Source organism: Pantherophis guttatus, chromosome 1 (assembly GCF_059756535.1).
Source record: "Pantherophis guttatus breed Tessera chromosome 1, ASM5975653v1, whole genome shotgun sequence".
NCBI classification, from domain to species: domain Eukaryota; kingdom Metazoa; phylum Chordata; class Lepidosauria; order Squamata; family Colubridae; genus Pantherophis; species Pantherophis guttatus.
In genome coordinates, this window is record NC_142063.1 from 113,828,954 (window position 1) to 113,837,114 (window position 8,161).

Genomic DNA, 8,161 nt, shown 5'->3' on the forward strand with positions numbered 1-8,161 from the left:
TTTTATAGTTGTTTTATATCTGTTTCATATAAGTCCTTACTCAGCAGAGCATTTTGTGTGATTTCTAACTGCTAGCCTGAAATATAGGAGAATGTTTTGACATGTGATGGGCACATGGCAGAGCTTAATGCTATTGCAGTGGAATGGAAGTGATTGTATTGAAATGAAATCTATGGTTCTCCAGTATTTGTTTTCCTGAAACAAATTGTGATCAGGGAATGAAATCATTAGTTTAAAATTATCTGCCTAAACATGTTTTTATAGAATAAAAGATATGTACTGTATTTTTCAGAGTATAAGATTCACCTTTTTCCCCCCAAAAAGAGGGTGAAAATCTGGGTGCATCTTATACTCTGAATGTAACCCCGCCCAGCCTTTCAAACGGAGATTTCAGAGGCTGAAAAAAGCTTCTGAAGCAGAGCTTCAGAAAAAAAGCCTCTGAAATGAAGCTTCAGAAAAAAAGCCTCTGAAACAGAGGTTTCAGAGGTTGAAAAAGCAAGGCGCAGAGCTCACAACCAACGAACCTGTTGCTAAAATTCACCTCTGGGAACAGCTGATTGGGGGTATTCCCAGAGGCTGATCCACCCACCAATCAGCTTTTTTCTTATTTTCCTCCTCAAAAATTAAGGTGCATCTTATACTCTGGTGCATCTTATAGTCCAAAAAAATATGGTACTAATAAAATAGTACCCCAAATTAAAATAAAATATGTGAGGAGAACATTCACCAGGTGATCATTCTGCCTGCTCAGTCTATTGAAGATATTTTTAGTATTCTAGACTCCTGGATAAATCCCAGCTATTTAAGTGACAGCATTTTCAAAAGTGGTTTGCCTTTGCTTACTTCCTAGGGTGAAGCAAGAGTGACTGGCCTACAACTTCAATGAAGACAAGAATAGCATGGACAATTTCTCAGTAGCTGTATTTTACATCAGGCCCTTGGTGCACCAGTCAATAATCTTACTGTTATGTTCTGTGCTTGTTGCAGCTTCTGGACCACTGAGAAGGGTAGCTCCATGGTAACAGAATAAGAGATTCCACTATGGTAACTAAGAGCCTTTTCTGTCACTCATGGCCTGGAGCCAGAAAGCATCAGTGTCAAAGTAATCTTTGTTTAGGAATGTTTATAGCTGGCATATTAATCTAAGATGTTTCTTGGTTATTTCCTCATTAGTGATTTCTACTGGTTTCTGGAATAATCCAACAATCATTGTGCCTATCTAATGTTATGAAGACAGGATTTATATTGTCTTAGTGATGGCTGAATAATGCTATAAAATGCTATTAGTCCCCATAGCCACTTGGTCTTTGGTGATAATTACTGTATAATTCTAGAAACATCTCAGAATGATACAACTACTTCTTCAGGGAGAGAGCCATTCTGTCCAGTCATCCGCTCATGTACACAGAACCTCCACTGCAGGAAAGCAAGATGGGGGAAGGGGCAGGCCATCAAAGCATGCTTTTTTCATGCTTTTTGTCATTATGATCCTTGTAAAATCTTGTGTCTTTCTCACTCAGGGAATTCTAGGCTACCTGATGATGCTTAAACCATATTGGAGATGGGCATTGTTTCTGTCAACTTCTGCATTTGCTTACAAAATACTGTATTGTATTGTAACATTAGCAAGGTATAGAGTTTGAATATTACTAGGCTTTGGATTGGGGTGTGTGGGAGACTTAACTTGGTATATCTTTGTCTGTGAATCTCAACTATGCGTGACTAGGTCTCCAGCAGAGATGAGGAATTATCTGCATTTAATCTTTTCAAAAACGAAACATTAAGATAATTTCACAATAACCAGTGCTAACAAGGATTCTTTCCCATGGCCCTATTAAAGCACCATCCATCAGTTTTTCAAGTGGCAGAATATTATTCCAACATTACCCCTCCCATCCTACCAAAGTCCCATTCATTCTCCTTAACTGGAATGAGACCCAGTGAATTTGGAGAAATGGCTAGACTCTTAGATTTAACACCCTGTGAAAACTCACTCCAGGTTCTGCACAAGCTCCTAGCAACTGGTCACCTGGGCAACACCGCATCGTTCCATTATTGGTCAACAAAGCCTCATAGTTCAATTCATATCCGTTGCTGGGAACGTACATAAGTCAGATGTTTTAGAGGCTACATGTAAACACGGATTTAATAATCTTCTGAAAGAGCACTAGATTCAGCACAGGTTCAGCCTTCTTTCTGAAAAGTGCTGAGTTGCTTTTTAAAAGTAGCCTGAGTAACTGTTGAGAGATTTGTGGGGAGGGGGGCAGGGAGTATTGCAGTGGTGGTGATGGGATTGCAGAGGCAGGCAGGAGAAAGTCCTGCCATTTCACGAATCTAACCTCCTCCTACTCCATGCACCCACTAGCTGTTGCCAGGTTATTTTAAGCACAATTTTAGCACCGGCTGAGACAAACTAGATAATATGAAATACCTTGGCAGTGAGCATGTCTTAACCTGATGACAAAAAGATGTAAACCTTACTGCCAATTAAAACTGTGGAGAGATCATTCCACTATAAAACTCTGAAAAACTCTCTTTTAATATTTTCCCATTGATATACAAACATCTGTACCGTCTCGGTATGTTTACACAATAGACCAGGGGTGTCAAATTCACGTTGTCATGCCAGCGTCACATGACATATCGGGACTTTTTTTCCCCCCGGGCGTGGGTGTGGCCAGCGAGTGACACATCTGGCCCACATCTGGGAGTTTGACAGCCCTGCTATAGACAGACTCAGATTTATTTATTTGGTATTTAATAATCTTGGGAAGATTTATTGTATGAGCAGGATACAGACTTGGCATCCCTAGCCAAATTTTCAGCATGTTTGCCAAATTACAGTTCTTTGAAGGAAATTAAAGGTTAAGTTTCTCTTAAGTCAAGCTCTTACTGACTACAGGGACTTATCCATGTTGTTTTCTTGGCAACACTGCCCAGTAATTTGCAATGGCTTTCTTCTCATATACTTTGCAATTGATTGGTTGTATTTCTATGCCATTCTCCTGCAAAATAATTGAGTTGCACTTTGCCATTAATTTCCATAGAACATTTAAAGTAACACCAATGTGGATGCGTGTTTGAGCATTTAGTGCGTTGTGTGAACCTAACTAATGTGCTTTATGCAATTAACCAGGAATAAATAAACTATGGCTCAGTATAATCCATGAACTGATCCTCCTCTTTATTCAACACACTCTACACATATGTTTTATTCACAGTCTTGATCCTCCTAATAGTCTTTACAAAACCTATCAGGCTTTACAGACAGTCCTCAAGTTACAGCCACAATTGAGACCAAGATTTTTATTGTTAAGTGGGACATTTGCCCTGTTTTACAATCTTTCTTGCCTCGGTTGTTAAGTGAATCACTGCAGTTGTTAAGTTAGTAACACGGTTGTTAAGTGAGTCTGGCTTCTCCATTGACTTTGCTTGTCAGAAGGCCGCAAAAGGGGATCACAGCAATGGTCATAAGTATGAAGCTGTTGCCAATCATCTGAATTTTGATCACATGATCATGGGGATGCTGCAAAGGCGGTAACTCTGAAAAATGGCCATAAGTCATTTTCTTCAGTGCAGTTGTTTTCTGTTGAAAGCCTGAGGTGAAACTAGGTGAAACTAAGAATGCAGTTCAGGATATGAACAACAATAACTGAACAAACAGGAAGAAGGGAGGGAAAAAACCAGGAGGAGGGGGAGAGAGGAAATGAATTCAAACCTTGAGGATCCAGCTTTCAGCCACGCTTCAGCAGCTGGTGCTTTTTTTAGTTGCACTGATTCCATCTGTGCCTACTTAGAATTGTGCTTGCTTGCTTTCCACCTACAGAAAAACTGCATGGGGATCAGCTAACAGTCTTTCTGAGCCCTCGTGTCTCCTTGTGGCTACAGGTAGTCCTCGGCTTATGACCAGTTGCTTAGTGACTGAAGTTACGATGGACTTCCCCAGGACTACTTACAGCTCGAATTCCCCCCCCATGGTCACATGATCGCATTTGTGCCGATCAGCAACTAACTTACATTTATGCTCCTTTTCAGTGTCTTCTTGTCACATGAACACAATTTACAATGTTTTTTGCTGGAAACTGGTGTTTATTTCTGGCAAAAAATGTGCATTGCAGACAAAGGATTTGCAGAACAACCACGGCGTTTGCTTAACAACCATGGTGATTTATTTAATGACTGCTACAAAAAATGTCATCAATCATTAGGTGGAGGAATTTTTAAAGATCACAAAGCAGCATAAATTCCTGGAGTTTCAGCTTACTTTACCTAAAGTTTGGTGGGAATGGAACTTGCTACGGCCAACTCACCATGGCCAACTCACCATGGGACAACTGGTCACAGCCAACTCATTACAGCCAACTCGCTGCGGGACAACTCACCATGGCCAACTTGCCAAGGGACAATTCCCTGCGGGACAATGTAATAGTTCTATTTAATTATTTAAAATAAATAAAAAATATTTTAATTTTTGTCATTCACGTTTTATTCTGTTCCTCCTTTTGCATCTTTTCTTTAATGATTCTATTCCACCATTTCTTTGATATTAGGGTAACTCTTGTCCTGCAGCAAGTTGTCCTGTGGCGAGACGGCCGTGGCGAGTTGTTCTGCAGCAAGTTGGCTGTGGCAAGTTAGCTGTGGCGAATTGTCATAGACACAAGTTTGGCTCACCCAGCTCAAGACTCCCCTCTCTTCCCCATTTGCTAGAGATGTCAGCTCAAGGCTGCCTCAGCAGCAAAATGGTTCTGAGAGGAAAGTTCCCTTCCACTTCAATTTGATTGGAACAGAGAGGTCTAGAGAATAAATAGAAAATGTTGAAGATGTGTCCTCAGCAAACAGTAAATGGCCATCTCAGAACCAGTGTTGAAAAGCTATGTGGATAAGAGAAAAGGTGTGTGTGTGTGTGTGTGTGTGTGTGTGTGTGTGTGTGTGTATACAAGCTGTTGTCCCTCTTGCTAAACCTCTCTAGGATTTTTCAGAGACATTGCTGAATGGGATTCTCCTGCTTACAAGCAATGCCTTTTCCCCCTTTAGCTTTAATGCACTGTACCAGCCACTGGAGAAAAGATCCATCAGCCAGTGTCATGTTGCCCAAATAAGGAAAGAGTCTGACTTTGGAACTGTCTGGAAGGAAGAGAAAACAATATTGATTCCAACAAGGAGGAAGCCGTCCTTAGCCATCAAGGGAAATGTGGACTTAGATGAGATTTAGAGTATTTACAATTGTTTATGAGAGCTCGTTTAGTGTGGTGGTTGATTCAAAGGCAAAACAAAAGTATTGTATGTATTAAGGACTGATCAGGGCTGCTTCTTTGTAATTTAGTCCTGTTTTGTTTTACCTGTATTGTGTTCATGCCACTATGAATTCCAGCCTGAAAAATTAGCTTTGAAAGGTGGAGAAGGAGCTGCTACTTTGCAAGACCCAATATTTTTTCCTATGTTTTCCATCCTCAATTAGCTCCTTAATCTTGATCTAGATAACCAACAATTTATGGCCTTTTCTGAAATCAGTGCTCTCATTCTAACCAGGATTTTTGCCGACTATACATCCAGGCCTCTCTGCTAGCTACAGGAAAGGGAAAAGGTGCTTCTTTCTTTTTCCAAAGTAAAGCACTGGTAGAAAAATTGGTCTCTGAATGAAAGTGTGGGTGACCTCCCCCTCCCCACAGATTTAGAGGATGGCAAGAGTGTGAGATTACTAATTTAAAGGCATTTATTTAAATGATTTGCATAGCTATCTGTCTCATAGCAAGGACTCTGGGCAGTGTAGAAAACTTAGAATCGAACAATAAAATTAAAGAATTCAGACAGCAATTGTCAGAGGTTGGAAATTATTCACAACTTACAACAATTACTACTACTACATTAAAGCCGATAAACTAACAGAGCTGACTTCTGGGGGATAGGGGTTAATCAGCTGGTTAGTGATTTGCCTAAAGTTGGTAAGGTCAGAGCCACCTGGATCTCCAGAGGGATGGTGCTCCACATGAAGGGAGTTATGAGGCAACACCTTAGGATACCCACTTGAGGTAGCCAACCACTCAGCATGTCTCTGGAAGAATATGTGTAAGTGCATGCATCATTAAAGGGGCTTTCCAGAATTTCTCTAAGGTGGTTTATCTGCCCTTCTTCCACAGAATCTCCTAATATAAAATAATATGAAGTAAAGATAACTGTAAGAAGTATTTGGTATAATGGTGTAGACACCAGGCTAGAACCCAGGACAGCAGTGAGTTCTAGTTCCGTCTTAGACACAAAGCCATTTGGGTATTCTTGGGTCACTCATTTTCTCTCTCTCTCAGCCGTAGGAACCAGGCAAGGGAAAATCACTTCTGAACAAGTCACTTGACAAATCACTTTGCCAAGAAAACTGCAGGGGCTCATCCAGGCAGCTGCGTCAAAAACTGACTTAAAGGTGTGGGCATGCACACATGCACACAAACCCTTAATTTGGGGTAGTCGGTGAGATTGGATGGAGCTGAACATTTACTGGCCTTCCTGAAGTCACAATTATGGAAAAAATAGTTACATGTATGTTGGAAGTTAAAACCCACCTCTCCTAGAAAAATGAAATATTTTAAGAGGCAGAATATTTCCCCCTAAAAAGGGAGGCAGAAACTCATTTCCCCCCCCCCCCGCCCCCTTGTCAATGGGCCATTAAGGCCTCAGCATCCCATCTGCAACACAAAGGACCAATCTAGCAACAGAAACTCCCCACATGGCACCTGGGAAGATTACATCAGCCAGCAAGGCTAGCTATGATCTCTGACAGCAACCAGTCAGGATACTCTTCCTGTGCCCCAGGAAGTTCAAAGCCAGAGAGGGTATAAAACCCAGGGACTCTCAGCATCTCTCTCCTTTTCTGCTCAGGAACTCAAACCATGTGATCCTGTCCACCATTAAACCATCTTTCCAAGCAGTCGCCATGTTTCCAGTGTCTTTTTCCCCACTTGGAACTGAACCCAGATGGACATTTCTTCCAACATGTAGAGTCCTGAAATGGACTCTTCCTTTAGGAGAAACAAGGAGAAATTATTGAAACTGACCAATGCAGGGTAACTGGACAGTAAGCTGCCAAACCTCTTTTCAACATCCTTATTTTCTGCCAGGAGGAAAAATAAGGCTGCTGCATCTGAAGCTGAAGATACTTCTCAGAGTGTTATTAAAGCATCATGCAAAAATATTCTCCCATCTCCTGGTCAAAAGTCGAGCTCTGCTTTCCTCCGCTCTCTTTTTAGGCACTGTAGAGAGAGGCTTTTGGATGGGTGACTCCTGGGAGTTCCAGGGCTGGAAGTTGAGGAAAAAAATCTGCAAAGAAAGCAACAATAGGCCACTTCGGTAAAACTGCATGGAAAAGCAATAAAAAAGAATCGAGGTAGTCTCGAGGTTGTTCTTATTCCTTTGCAATGTAAACTTAAGAGTCAGTTGCCACTGCCCTCAAACAAGCTTGTCTAAGGTTGGAGAAAGTGTGCACCAACTCTGTCTATTCTGTTTCATCAGCTAAAGGATTAAAGATGGGACGCTTGTGAACTCTAGTGGAGAAGTCCAGCGGCTACAAGGGCAGGGAAGTAACTCACCAAGTACAGATGGGCTGTTCCTTTGCAAGCCTCGACAATAACAATAAAACCTTCAACAACCTCACTATCCAAGGCAGGCATCCTCTTTGGTGATAAAATGGAATTATCTTCACCCCAGCATTAGAAGTGCGCTCAGATAGTTAGACCCTAGAGATTAAAGAGAGGATTGGATGGATTGTGGCCATGTGTGTTACTTTAATTGTAAGTAAAAGACCATGTCATTTGTCCTTCTTTCCCTGCCCCTTACCATTTGTGTGCTTTACAATCTGCTAAGTGTTAACTTATAAAGGAGAAAAAGAAACGAAAACATATTGAAAGTAAACGAATGCGTCATCTTAACAGAAGCCGCTTTGCATTTTAAAAAATCACTTAACTCTTTTAAGAAGATGGATCACGACTATAACGATGCAGAGAGTTCTTTGTTTTGATTTAGCACATTGTATAAACAAAGCCAACGTGGGTCTGCCAATGGTTCTATTAGCTATCTATCTAGCTATGCGCATCTATCTATTGCTCCTTTTCCGCCCTGCTTGCATTGTGGGAATAGTAGTTTAATCGCGCTCTTGCCCTGGCCTGCCCATAGT

General features: G+C 41.2%; 1 long non-coding RNA gene across 1 annotated transcript; it reads right to left on the bottom strand.

Annotated features, from left to right (window-relative positions):
- Nucleotides 1-4,068: 4,068 nt before the first annotated feature.
- On the bottom strand, nucleotides 4,069-8,082 carry LOC117667077 (uncharacterized). Its single transcript, XR_015731073.1, has 3 exons — nucleotides 7,952-8,082; nucleotides 7,578-7,724; nucleotides 4,069-7,308 (listed from the first exon to the last, which is right to left on the bottom strand). It is a non-coding gene; the product is annotated as an uncharacterized LOC117667077 (long non-coding RNA).
- Between the last annotated feature and the right edge of the window lie 79 nt (nucleotides 8,083-8,161).